The sequence below is a fragment of the Caretta caretta genome, chromosome 8 (assembly GCF_965140235.1).
Source record: "Caretta caretta isolate rCarCar2 chromosome 8, rCarCar1.hap1, whole genome shotgun sequence".
Classification (NCBI taxonomy): Eukaryota; Metazoa; Chordata; order Testudines; family Cheloniidae; genus Caretta; species Caretta caretta.
The window spans coordinates 36,723,192-36,735,983 of record NC_134213.1 but is presented as its reverse complement, the minus strand read 5'-3'; the positions used below and the strand labels follow the sequence as shown (position 1 = coordinate 36,735,983).

General features: G+C 36.6%; 1 protein-coding gene across 6 annotated transcripts in view; it reads right to left on the bottom strand.

Annotated features, from left to right (window-relative positions):
- Positions 1-837: 837 nt before the first annotated feature.
- The window catches only part of PURA (purine rich element binding protein A), a 29,577-nt gene continuing 17,622 nt past the window's right edge, over positions 838-12,792 (bottom strand). For 2 of the 6 annotated variants that reach the window (XR_007357968.2, XR_007357967.2), the window contains 2 exons: positions 4,099-4,164; positions 838-3,040 (listed from right to left, as the gene is read on the bottom strand). The gene's annotated coding sequence lies outside the window, so the exon portion shown is untranslated. The other 4 variants (XR_012669618.1, XR_012669617.1, XR_012669619.1 and 1 more) reach the window with 4 other exon arrangements.

Sequence of the window (12,792 nt, the reverse complement as noted above, 5' to 3'; positions counted from 1 at the left end):
TGTCTTTCACAGGTCCTAACACCAACATTCTAAGTCATCCATCATCATTACTCACGGCTTCAATAATCATTAGAGAACAACAGTGGTTCTCAGTCTTTTCCGTACCATGACCTCACGTTACAAGAAAAATGTTTTGGGACTTATCTAAGGCATTAAGAAAGCGAGGAAGGTGGTGAACCCCTGCACTTGCTTGCAACCCTCAAGCTGAGAGCCCATGACTTTGATCCATCTGAGAATACCTCTTGTGAGTTTCCCCAGCAATTCTGCAATTGCCCAGAGAACAGCTACCTGCCACTTCAGGATGTGAGTGACTGAACTATCTTTTAGCCATCCCTCTCTCCAGTCAAGACATGACTTTTCCCACAAAGTTTTAACAGAGAAAGAATATAAGGACCATTCCATTGGTCCTGTTTGAACTCACTCAGTGTCAGGCTTTACAATTCATTACCTTGAAACGTGTTTACTTGTAACAAGCCACTTTCAGCTGAAAGAAAATGCCAGAATTCACAAAGTGAAAACTGTGGCTGCATAGTACCATTAGTTGGCGATATTTCAGCTATTAGCATACTGTTCCACTTTGGCATTATAATTTGTTTTGGATAGGAGAGAGAAATATCACGACGTAGATAACGTTGGAAAATGTTACACAGTAATCCTGTCAGAAATCTTGGGGAAACATATGTTTTCTGTCTTCCTCAGAACTTAATTTAAAACAAACGGATGCACTGGGGGAAAAAAAACTGCTTCAGGAGATTTTAAAGAACAGCATGAGCTGAAAGACATTAGCTAAAAATTATTAATTTTCTGCATTAAAAATCAGCACTGATAAGAGCCATCTTAAATCAAATAATTTATTAAGTAATTACATGTAAACACTTTATATTTACTAGCAAATACAATGCTTGCTGTTCTTTTAAATAAGTAATTCAAAAAAATAAGAATCTATTATTAATGACAACAGTGATTAGAGATATCCATTCTACTGTACAGTGAGGAATTTGTTTTCTAATGAAGTTAACATCTTGATTTTTCTTGTTTTGTTTTTTGACTTAAAGGACATAAAACATAAATTTGAGCAGCACCCCAATATGATGTCAAAGCTGACTTTGGTCTATCAGCAAAGGCTAAACAAGTAATCACCCCAACTCTGGAATTTTAAAAATTTACTTGAGAAGCCAGATGGCAGGCCCTTCATAAACATCTTTCAAAAAATATATGCCTTTTTGTCATAAAACAGAGAAAATATAGTCAAAATGTGAAACACTTCTCTTCTAAATGGTAAAAAGAGTATGATTTCATTATTTGCATTCTAGAGTTAAGTTATCAACATACAATACAGGTACACATACACATATCCACAGAGTTTCTGAAATGTGGCCTATCATCTAAAATATTTTATCGTTCTGATATTGTTTGCCCAGATACACTAAAAACAAAAGAATGATAGCTGCTTACATAGTCAAATGAAAAATAAACATCTTTATTTTTTTGCCTACTTTATTTCAATTTTTAAATAAATTTTAAATAAGTCTGTACAAAGTATACTGTTACAGTATATATTTGTAAGTTAGCTAAAATGACTAAATATAACAACACTACAATAAGCAGCATATATTGGCACATCTCTAATAAAGATTAACTTGTAAACCCAAAAGTACCACCTGCTACAAAAACCTTGAGATATTTTGGATCCTTTAAGGAGAGTCATGTTGCAAATACATTAGAGATCAATCCTCCCTGGCCTCTGAAAGGAAAAAATACTTCGCTTTTGATAATTCTGCAGAGAACATGAAAATTTTAAAAGCAAACTGTTAAAGAGTTAAAAATCAGATGCAAATTAATTTTTAAAAAGAAAATGTCTTTAGAGAACCTTAGGTTAATAAAACAAAGAATTTTAGAAAATCTAATTTATTTCCCCCATCAGTGCTGAGGAAGATGAAGAAAGTGATCACTCAGGACCTGATCCTGTTTCTGTGAAAGCTTTGCCACTGACTTTAAAGGGCAAAGGCTTGAGCCTTTAATTTGGACAATGAAAAAGATTTAATGTTCTGCAACTAGTCAATTTCTAGTTGCTTTCTGGCTTACGCACATTACCACAAAGCTGCAATATTTGGGATGCAAACACCGCTGGGGGAATGCATATAGCCAAACAAACAAAAAATCTGTTTTCATTAGAATGTTTTTTTAAAATAATGAAAACATTTCTACTGAACTTGGCCTTTACAAATACTGTTTTTTACAAAAACTTAAAACTGATGTACAGTGTCCCTTTACTCATTATAAAGAGTTTTTTGATTTTCGATACATCAGATATTGCAGAGATTCTTGTTCACTGAAAACTGGCTGATAGCCATTTACATTCAAGTATTCTCAAGTTTTAAAATGACAAGTTCCAAGTGCAGTTGTTTAGCTGCATTAGCTTTGTAAATCTGTAACTGTAATATTTCATTAAATTACCTTAGCATTGGGACTGAAGAGTATAAGTGTTACATTTCAAAGAAGAGACTCACCTCAAAACTTTTCTCCCAGAGAGATGTATTTAAATCAATGTTAATTTTTTTTATTTAAGTTAATCTTACATAGAATATAATGCAATACTGACTGCAGCAGGAACCACAGAAGTGGAACACCATTAAATAAATCTGAACTAACACAGATTAAACTTTGTTAAATATTTCTAAATTAATAAAATATTGACAGGATTATAAAATTACAATATTTACAGTAAGAAAAATCTAGAGTAATATATACCTTTAACAGGCTCTTTTCTCCAATTTGGGATTGCACAGGAATTATGAATATACGAAAGGTTCATCATAATAAAGCTGCTTTGCAATGTAATTTTCCATCAGTGCTAAAGAGAATAATCTATCACTGCCTTTTAAAGTAAGTGACTTCTCAAGGTGGGACGGAGTATTTGAGTACCAGACTGGGAACAGAAGTCCTCCTCAAGCCATCTGAAGATAATGTAGGACCAGTCTCAATTGCTCAGATTAAAGCTGCTGTACTACAGAACTGCCAGCAGTCAGAACCACACAGGCTGCAAAAGGGGAGGAAAGGTAGTTTTCAGCTCAGAAAATGTACTTACTGCTGGAAGACTCCAGTCACCATGGACTCCAACAAAGGTTGCAAGAGCTTTGATTTGTACTGAGAGCACAAAACCAGCAAAGATAACGAAAAACATCTAGGATAAAATTTGCAAATTGTGCTGCATCTCCTTAAAGGGACATTGTTCAGCTGAATAACTACAGAAAATGGTCTTGCATTATGAATGCTGTAGATACTTAAAATTGAAAGAATTTTTTTAAAACCCTTTTTTTACTCTTTGCTTTTCACCTGTTTTGGAGAATGAAATTTGGCTGGTCTGTTTAGTCAGCTTCATTTTCTATTCCTTGCTAGCTTCTGTCTCTTATATATGAGCACAATGCTGTTGTTTTTGGTTGCAAACATTACAAAGAGGTGTTTAAATACTTCCAAATCCTGTTCCGGGTTTTTAAGAATAAAACTGATTTTTGTCAAATGTATTTCTACTCAATTTTTTGTAAAATAACCAGAAAACCTAAATTTGTGGTCTAAACTACCCAACAATGTCCTTTTAAGTGTAACATTTCACTGTTTGACTCTTCTCTCAACTTCAAAGCATAGTTTTGTGAACAGTTTAAAAAAAGATCCTGTTCAAATTCTGTTTTTCCCCTTTACCTATTGCAAGAGAGAACTTTCATTTTCTAGTGTATACTTTCAGATAAGTACTTTCTAAGACTAGGAATGAATATATGGGAACAGAACTACACACGATATTGTCAAATATCAGTCTCCTAATTATATATATTTTTAGGGATTTCTATAAGCGCCCACCACCACAGTTTACCTAAGCACCTATAGTCTGAAAAGTAAGTTTCCAAAAAAGTTTGAAATTTTAAACAACAATAATCTGTAAATTCACACCTACATTACCGATAGACGTTCTCTAGGTCCGTAAATTCCCTTTTCGGTAGTGCAGAGGAGGAAAACTAGGAAGAAAACTGTATCTTTCAATTACCTGAGAGATCACATAATTTATATTAAATGGGGGAGGATAGAGAGGAAATGACAACTGACCTTATAAACAAAGGTATGTTTAGGGCTTCTGATTTCAGGAATAAACCGATATTTACTCGTAAAAGTCTGCCAAAAAACAAAAACAAACACAGGATTACTGGTAAATATTGGTTTATATGGAGAAGAAAAAAAAATGTCATTGTGTTCCTGATTTCCATAGGTTAAACTTCTATAGTTTAAGGAATTTCACACTACAGGCAGACGGAAGAAACATGCCCAAGAAACAGGACAGTTTCAAACTGAATTGCTGACCACCCCCTAGCCTACCCCACTTCCAACAGAATATTTTTGGCAAATTAAGTGCCCCAAACCAGAAGCCTTATGTTGAAAGAAAAAGAAGACTTTAAAAAAACCTAACAAACCCTGTATGCCTTCTTCTGAATTTCATTCCCCACTTTCCAAACCACTGTAGTTAATTTAGCACTCCTGGAAGATGGTTGACTGATAGACAGCCTGGGAGACTGATGCTCTTTTCAGAATTACTTGAAAGAAATTAATTTGTACATAGTATGGTATCTCATCATCCCAACAACCACTTGGATTTCAGCCTTTGGGATTTTGATCATCATCCCACCACATGAGATATCATAAAATATACAGTATTTAATTTATCTGACTTTTAAATAAAGAATTTTCTTATAAGTGGTCATAAACCCTTTTGTTTTATTTACATGCGTATTTATTTCCAAAAATAAAGAGTTGGTCCACACTGGACATGAGAAGAAGTGTTAAAAGTTTAACATCTAACTGAAATACAAGTAGTTCCATAATTCTGTGGTTGATTCAAACCACAGAAACATAGTATATGAGCCACAGACACATTTTTACATATAGCATTATATTCTCAATAATATTTACAAATATAAGGTCAAGATGACTAGAAACTCCCAGGGAACAGAACAGTGTGTCATGGCTAAAAAGAAAGAACAGCTTAAAAATAACCTAAATACAAAGGGAAAACAAAACTTTACATAAAACTTTTGGACAAAAAAATCCTCATTTAACTTTTCTGGTAGTCAAAATTTAAGATTAAAGTTTATGACATCTTGAATACCAACTACATTTAACTTCCTAAACACAAACTTAACAGCTACAGTAAACCAACTCACTAAGTATGTGAATGGCATTACAAATAGAGATTTCTTTATTTATTGTACCTTTTAAGATACAAGAATGCATGTGGCTGAAATACAAAATACCATGGCACTACAGAAGGGATTACACTCCATCAATACACCTGTTTACAAACTGGCCGTTTTTGTTGATTATACATTTAAGTCGCAAGATGCGTTAATCTTACTAGGTGTTACATACACATGCACGGGAGAACATATGCCATGACAAGAACTGCAGAGAACTTGGACCTTATAAAGTTTCATGGCTACCTTCATACATGTAACTCCATGAAAGACCATTACACAGAGGAAAGCCCAAGCAAACAAAATTTACTCAGATGTGCTGAAGCACAGTGGGTCTGTAGGAAAGAATCTTCTTCCAAACATATACTCCAGCACACCTACGTACCCAACACCATGTTGTTATTAGATTGGGATGGAATTAGTACTTGCAGCCTGTAGATTCCCTCCCACACTGATTTTGGTCCTTGAATATTCACCCACTGGACATGCCTCCATTTGCCCAATTTTTACCCCCAGCTGCAGCATTAGGGGCAGAGAGTTGCTGCATACATGTCTGCCCCAGTAAATGACATTCCCTCCAGAACAGATTCTCTATTTTTTTGGCTTTCTAGCTCAGCAGAGTGCAGCTTGGCCTTAAAGCAGACCTGGAAAGGAAATATTTATACCCTTTTCTTTATCTTTATGGTGGCTGACGACTACCTGAAAGAGTTTGGTTTTTAGATGAAAGTTTCTTTCCCTACCTATTTTTTATATTAACAATTCAGATCTTGTCTACCTTGTGTTTCCTGGAAGACTATGGATGGTTAGGGACTGAGTAGATTTACAGTATCAGATATCTGGAAATGAAATCTGATCAATTAAGGAACTGCCTTTGTTTTTTTTTTTTTACTCAGACTACTTAAAACTTATCTTTAAGTTTAACCTATTTATTATGTCAGATATCTAACAGCTGAAAACCACCTGAAGAGGCAACATCCTTGCCCTTATAGCTACCTATCTAGGTATTTATATGGACCCAATAATGGTATTATCTGAGTGCCTCCCAAGTGTTTAAAAACAGAACAATATTTTTTCTCTACTGATCCCAGCCTTCATTTAAGAGCTGAGAGAGCCCCCAATCCATATACCTGGGTCCTCCTACAGAGACCCATAGTCAGTAAAATGGGAAAGACAAGACTTGACATTCCTGGTATTTCCATGATGAAAAACAAGCAGAAAAACATAACATATACAGCATTTTTCTCTCTTCAAGTCTTTGACACTCACATTAAGCTCAACCCAATGTGTACACAAGTACAGAACCTCATTTATAGAGCTGCAACAATAACTGAAATGTATACTCTAACTAGTTATTTAAAGGCAGATAGACTTAATATATTTGAAAAAAATCATACTACAAATTAAATGCCTGCTCTTAAAAATACCTCAACATAAAAATAGCCTTGCAGTTGTATAATTTGATGTACAGCCTAGAAAAATAAGAATGACCACTATTACTAGCCAGGTATGCAATCATCAACACAAGAAATCTTTTCTGACTTGTCTATATGCATTTCTCTATCTAATCCCAGATTAAAATGTAACAAATATGAAAACTTTAACTGTTAAAGGCCTAACCCCAAGGAGCCCTTTGGTCATCATGGGACTCCCACTGGGCTCAATGCACATATGCAGGATCAGAACCCAAATCACTTTACAAACTGGATGATATACTTTAAACTACAAATATGGAGTATTAAATTGAAGTTAATGCTTTGGGGGGAAAAAATCTGTGCTTTTTTTTTTTTTAAACCAAAAATTCTTTCAATGCGTAACTGCCAACTCATCAAGAAAAACAAAGAAACAAACAAACAGGAAAGCCCTGGAGACCTTTTAAACTATGGTATTAAAAACAATGAAACTTTAAGTGTTTAATTCACTCTGACCTCATAACAGTGCTCAGAATCTGGAGTAAAAGCCAAGCAATTAAAAATCAGGATCATGGGCTAATACGTGGGAAGAACCCAAACTAGGAGTTGTACATCAGAGGACATAGCCTCACTAAGTGCCTTATACAAAATGTCATCTACTTGTCGCCTAACCACCACAGACTGGAGTAACAAAGTAAATTGGAGATCAGACTAGTAGTCTTCCTAGTCCAATACCCTGTCTGACAGAGGACTCTCCAGAGGGTGATAAGGGTGCATAGATAGTGGCATAGTGTTCCCAATTTCTATCCCATTCTTCATGCATCTTAATTTTTTTTAAGCCCAACAATGCACCCGAGGTATTGCTGATTATTTCTTCCACTGTGCTGTGCTATGTGTGTACGCGCGCGTGCATGCATTCCTCAGCATTGAATTCCACCTGCCTTCATGCTGCCTATTCACCTAGCTTTGCCAGACCCTTCTTAAGCTCCTCAGCCTTCTCTAGAATTGGGTAACCTAAATAACCTCACTGTTCACCCTCTTTTCTAAATAATCAGTTAATATTAGGGCTGTCGATTAATCAGAGTTAATTCATGCGATTAACTCAAAAAAATTAATCATGATTAAAAAAAATTAATCATGATTAATCACACTGTTAAACAGTAGAATATCAATTGAAATGTATTAAATATTTTTGGATTTTTTCAAAAATATTTATTTCTATTACAACAGAATACAAAGTGTACAGTACTCACTTTATATGATTTTTTATTACAAATATTTGCACTGTAAAAATGGTAAAAGAAATAGTACTAGTGTTTTTCAGTTCACCTCATACAAGTACTGTAATGCAATCTCTATCGTGAAAGTGTAATTTACAAATGTAGATTTTTTTTGTTACATAACTGCATTCAAAAATAAAACAATGTAAAACTTTAGAGCCTACAAGTCCACTCAGTCCTAATTCTTGTTCAGCCAATTGCTAAGACAAACAAGTTTGTTTACATTTACAGGAGATATTGCTGCCTGCTTCTTAATTATATCACCTGAAAGTCAGAAAAGGCATTCACATGGCACTTTTGTAGCCAGCATTGCAAGGTATTTACATGCCAGTTATGCTAAACATTTATATGCCCCTTCATGCTTCGGCCACCATTCCAGAGGACATGCTTCCATGCTGATGATGCTCATTAAAAATATAATGCGTTAATTAAATTTGTGACTGAACTCCTTGGGGGAGAACTGTATGTCTTCTGTTCTGTTTTACTCACATTCTGCCACAGTTATAGCAGTCTCGGACGATGACCCAGCACATGTTCTTTTTAACAATATTTTCACAGCAGATTTGACAAAACGCAAAGAAGGTACCAATGTGAGATTTCTAAAAATAGCTACAGCACTTTATCCAAAGTTTAAGAACTGAAGTGCCATCCAAAATCTGAGAGGGACAAGGTGTGGAGCATTCTTTCAAAAGTTTTAAAAGAGCAACACTTGATGCGGAAACCACAGAACCTGAACCACCACCACAAAAAAAAAAAAAAAATCAATCTTCTGCTGGTGACATTTGACTCAGATGATGAAAATGAACATGCGTCAATCCGCTCTGCTTTGGATAGTTATTGAGCAGAACCCATCATCAGCATGGACGCATGTCCTCTGGAATGGTGGCTGAAGCATGAAGGGACATATGAATCTTTAGAGCATCTGGCACCTAAATATCTTGCGACGCCGGCTACAACAATGCCATGTAAATGCCTGTTCTCATTTTCAGGTGACATTGTAAACAAGAATCAGGCAGCATTATCTCCTGCAAACGTAAACAAACTTGTTTGTCTGAGTGATTGGCTGAACAAGAAGTAGGACTGAGTGGACTTGTAGGCTCTAAAGTTTTACATTATTTTAGGTTTTAATGCAATTTTTTTTGTACATAATTCTACATTTGTAAGTTCAACTTTCATGATAAAGAGATTGCACTATAGTCCTTGTATTAGGTGAACTGAAAAATACTATTTCTTTTGGTTTTCTTTACAGTGCAAATATTTTTAATCAAAAATAAATAAAGTGACCACTGTACACTTTGTATTGTGTTGTAATTGAAATCAATAGATTTGAAAATGTAGAAACATCCAAAAATATTTAAATAAATGGTATTCTATTACTGTTTAACAGCGCGATTGAGATTATTATTTTTAAATCGCTTGACAGCCCTAGTTAATATATTAAACACGGGTTCTAATATGAAGCCTTGAGGCATCCACTGTTAACCTTTTTCCTACGATAAAAGCTAACGGTACCTTCCTATTGTTTTCTCTTCCTTAGCCAGTTTCTCATCCTCCAGGACTGAGATTCTCTCCTGCACCATAATCTAGTCAGGGAGCCTGATATGGCTTCCTGATTTTTAAGCAGTTAAAAGTGAGAGCAGTCTAGGGCCTATACATACATCAGTAGAGAAATGGCAAAACACAGGCACACTGCACTCCCACTGTCGGAGTGCACTCCCACTGTCGGGGGGGGGGGGGGGGGGCGGGAGCCGGTATACGAGCCAGCTACACCGCTTTATACCAGTTGAGGACTCTCCCAGGCTGGGGGAATTCTCAGATGGCCAATTTGGGCCAGGATTCTGACCACTTTGTGCTGCTCGAGTGATACACAGTGGCCAGAACGAGGAAGATAACCTGCCCCCTTGCCCCCTGATATTACTTTACCTCTCACCCTATACTTAGTTTCCTTAGTAGCATCTTGAACTGTCAAGGCTTTTAAAATATCCAAATACATTAGGTCAGCTAGTCCTGCATTACCCACTATTTTGTCAACGCATTCAAAAAAATCCTAGTAGATTATTAGAGGTTCAATTTTCCTTTGCAGAACCATTTCAACGTGACTACCTGGTACTAAAGCAAGAGTCTTTGGTTTGTAATTCCTAGGCTCACCCGTAACATTTTTTTTAAAAAGAGGTACAATATTTACTACTGTTTAGTCCTCAAGTATACTGATCTTAATAAGGCATTTATTTTAGTTAGCAACTCAGCCATTTCATTCCCAAGTTCCTTCAGAACTCTTGGATGAGCTCTGATCTTGGTCATAACAGAGCTTTAATTTACTAGTTTGTTCCAGCAGCTCCTCTTTGGACACCTCGGTCTTTTCAGATAAGGAAGATGAGGTACTCTTAAAGGGTAGATCAAGTTCAGGTATCTCTCAAACTCTTCTGTGATGAAATTGATGCAGAGTCGTCACTCAGCTTCTCTGCAATGTCCTTGACCTCCTTAGTTGTTCCTTTTGCAGCCTCATACCTCAGTGAACCCAAATTCTCTCATAGCCTTCCTGCCTCTAACACACTTCAAAATTTCATTTGCTCTCAGCTCTTCAAAACCCCTTTTAACCCTAATTGCCTTTTTACATGTTACCTGCCATGGGTTTCTATCCACTTCACTTGGGTTAGACTTCCATTTTCAAAAAAATACTTGTTTGACTCCAGTAACTCTTATACCTTGCCATTTAACCACACTGATTTATGTCTTGACTCCCTGCTTTCTTTCAGCTTCAGGGCCATGCACACCTTCTTGAATGTTTATGACTTTTTGCGATACCTACGTACCCTCCTTGCTGAGTCTAAGGATTTTACTCTCATCCCTTTTGATGTTAGGGTCTGATTGACTAGCATTCTCATTTTCCTGAAATCTTCTTTTCCTAAATTTAGTATCACCTGGTTGGTTTTAGGTGTTATTTCTCCCTCTCCTGAGAGCATTGAACCTGTAATTATACCATGGTCATGATTACTTAATGGCTGAACTATAATTATTTCTTAAATCAATTCTTCTGTGTTATTTAGTCCTAAATCAAGAATCTCTCTTGAATAAGAAGCAATCATTTAAGGTGTCAAGAAATTACTTCTCCAAATTGTGCTCTATTTTGAGACCTGACCAGATCATACATGGGTAGCTGAAGTCACCCCTTATTAGTTTTATGAAGAATCAACTGCCTCTTTGCTCTCCTTCAACAATGAACTGGTCAGGAAGACAGTAATACAGTTGTATCCTTATAACTTGGGATTTGTCAATATGCAGATTCTAATGCATGATCCTCAACTCTAGTTCTCTCAAATTCGATGGAAATGTTTTAGATAGAGTGCTACTTGACCATCTCTATTACTTAATCTGTCCCTCCTCTATTGTTTATAGCCAGGTAATACAGTGTATCTGATTTTTATGACTCCACCATGTTTCAGTAATGCCTATTGTATCAAGTCCTCTTCCATTGCCAGACATTCTAGTTCATCTATTTTTAAGCCTCTTGCACTGGTACAAAGACACTTACAGTTTTTATTTTTGGCTGTGTGCCTATTTCTTAGTTAACTCCTTAGTCTGACACCCTTTTCCTTTTCTAAACTGTACTGTTGCAATCTCAACCTGCCTTTGCTCCATTTTCCACTGCATATTCTCTCCTAGATGCAGAGATCCCTTTCTATTGCCGACAACCCAAGCAGATGCCCTAGTCCAATCCAACTGCTCCACTGCACCTGTCAGCTTTCCTTCAGCTCCTAGTTTAAATAATCTTCTCAAAACCTTATCAACGTTCTGTGCCACCAGTCTGGTTCCACTTGGGTTAAAGCAGAACCCAATCCATTCTAGATAGGACCTCTTTACCCTCCAAAGCTCCTCAGTGCCTAATTTATTTACCCTTCAAACTCTTTGCGTCCTCTTCTCAGCTTCCCATTAACTCTCTAAGGCACCTCCCTGTCGAGCAGGCCCTACATGTAGCAATTAAAGCATTTCAGAAAAAGGTACCACATAAATCCTAAACTGAAGCCTTTTTCCTAGTTACCTAAACATCTCCACATCCCGGATCCCAATATGTACCATAGCCACAGGCTTCTCCCCAGCACTCATTAGAAGTTTACCTAGGTATCTCTGAGATTTTTACTGTTGCACCCCTGAAGCAAGTCAGCAAACAGTTCTCACAGTAACCCTATACTTGACTATCCATATTTCTAATGATCTAATCTTCTGCCACTGCAGTACATCAACAATTCTCAACTATCCCCATCTTCTGAAGGGGCCTACTTTGGTGTGTGAAGAACAGTCACTTTCCTCTATCAAAAGGTACATCCTCAATTAAGGGTTTGTCCCTTCATTTTGCCTTGCTGCCCTCCAATCATAAGACAGGCTTCCTCAAGTGGAGAACTAATTAAGCCAATCCTGAGAAAAAACCAGTCTACAATATCTATATATGCTGTCTTTGTAAATAATTCTCTGTCTCCTCCTCCTCCTCCACTGCAGCGACTCTGGCCTCAAGATGCTTTACTGGGGCTCCAAGGACTACCAGTTCCTTGCGCTGCTTGTACAGATGTGCCATATATTCACAAGGCAAGCAGTCATTCTGTACCTGGTGCAGTAATCTAGGTAGTTGCCATCAAATTAATCTGTGCTACCGCCATAATCGAACTAGGAATTATGACTCTGTTACTGGATACTAAAGTTTTATCTTTCAGTTAGAAGCCAAGGTCTATTTGCTTTACTTTGGCCCACCAAGAGTTTGATTCAGCATACAAGTTACTGTATAGCGCTGCAAAAGCTTGCGGAAACCAATTTCCCAGGACTTTCATTGCCTAATGCAGCATGGAAACCCAACATATTTTTTTGCTAAATCAA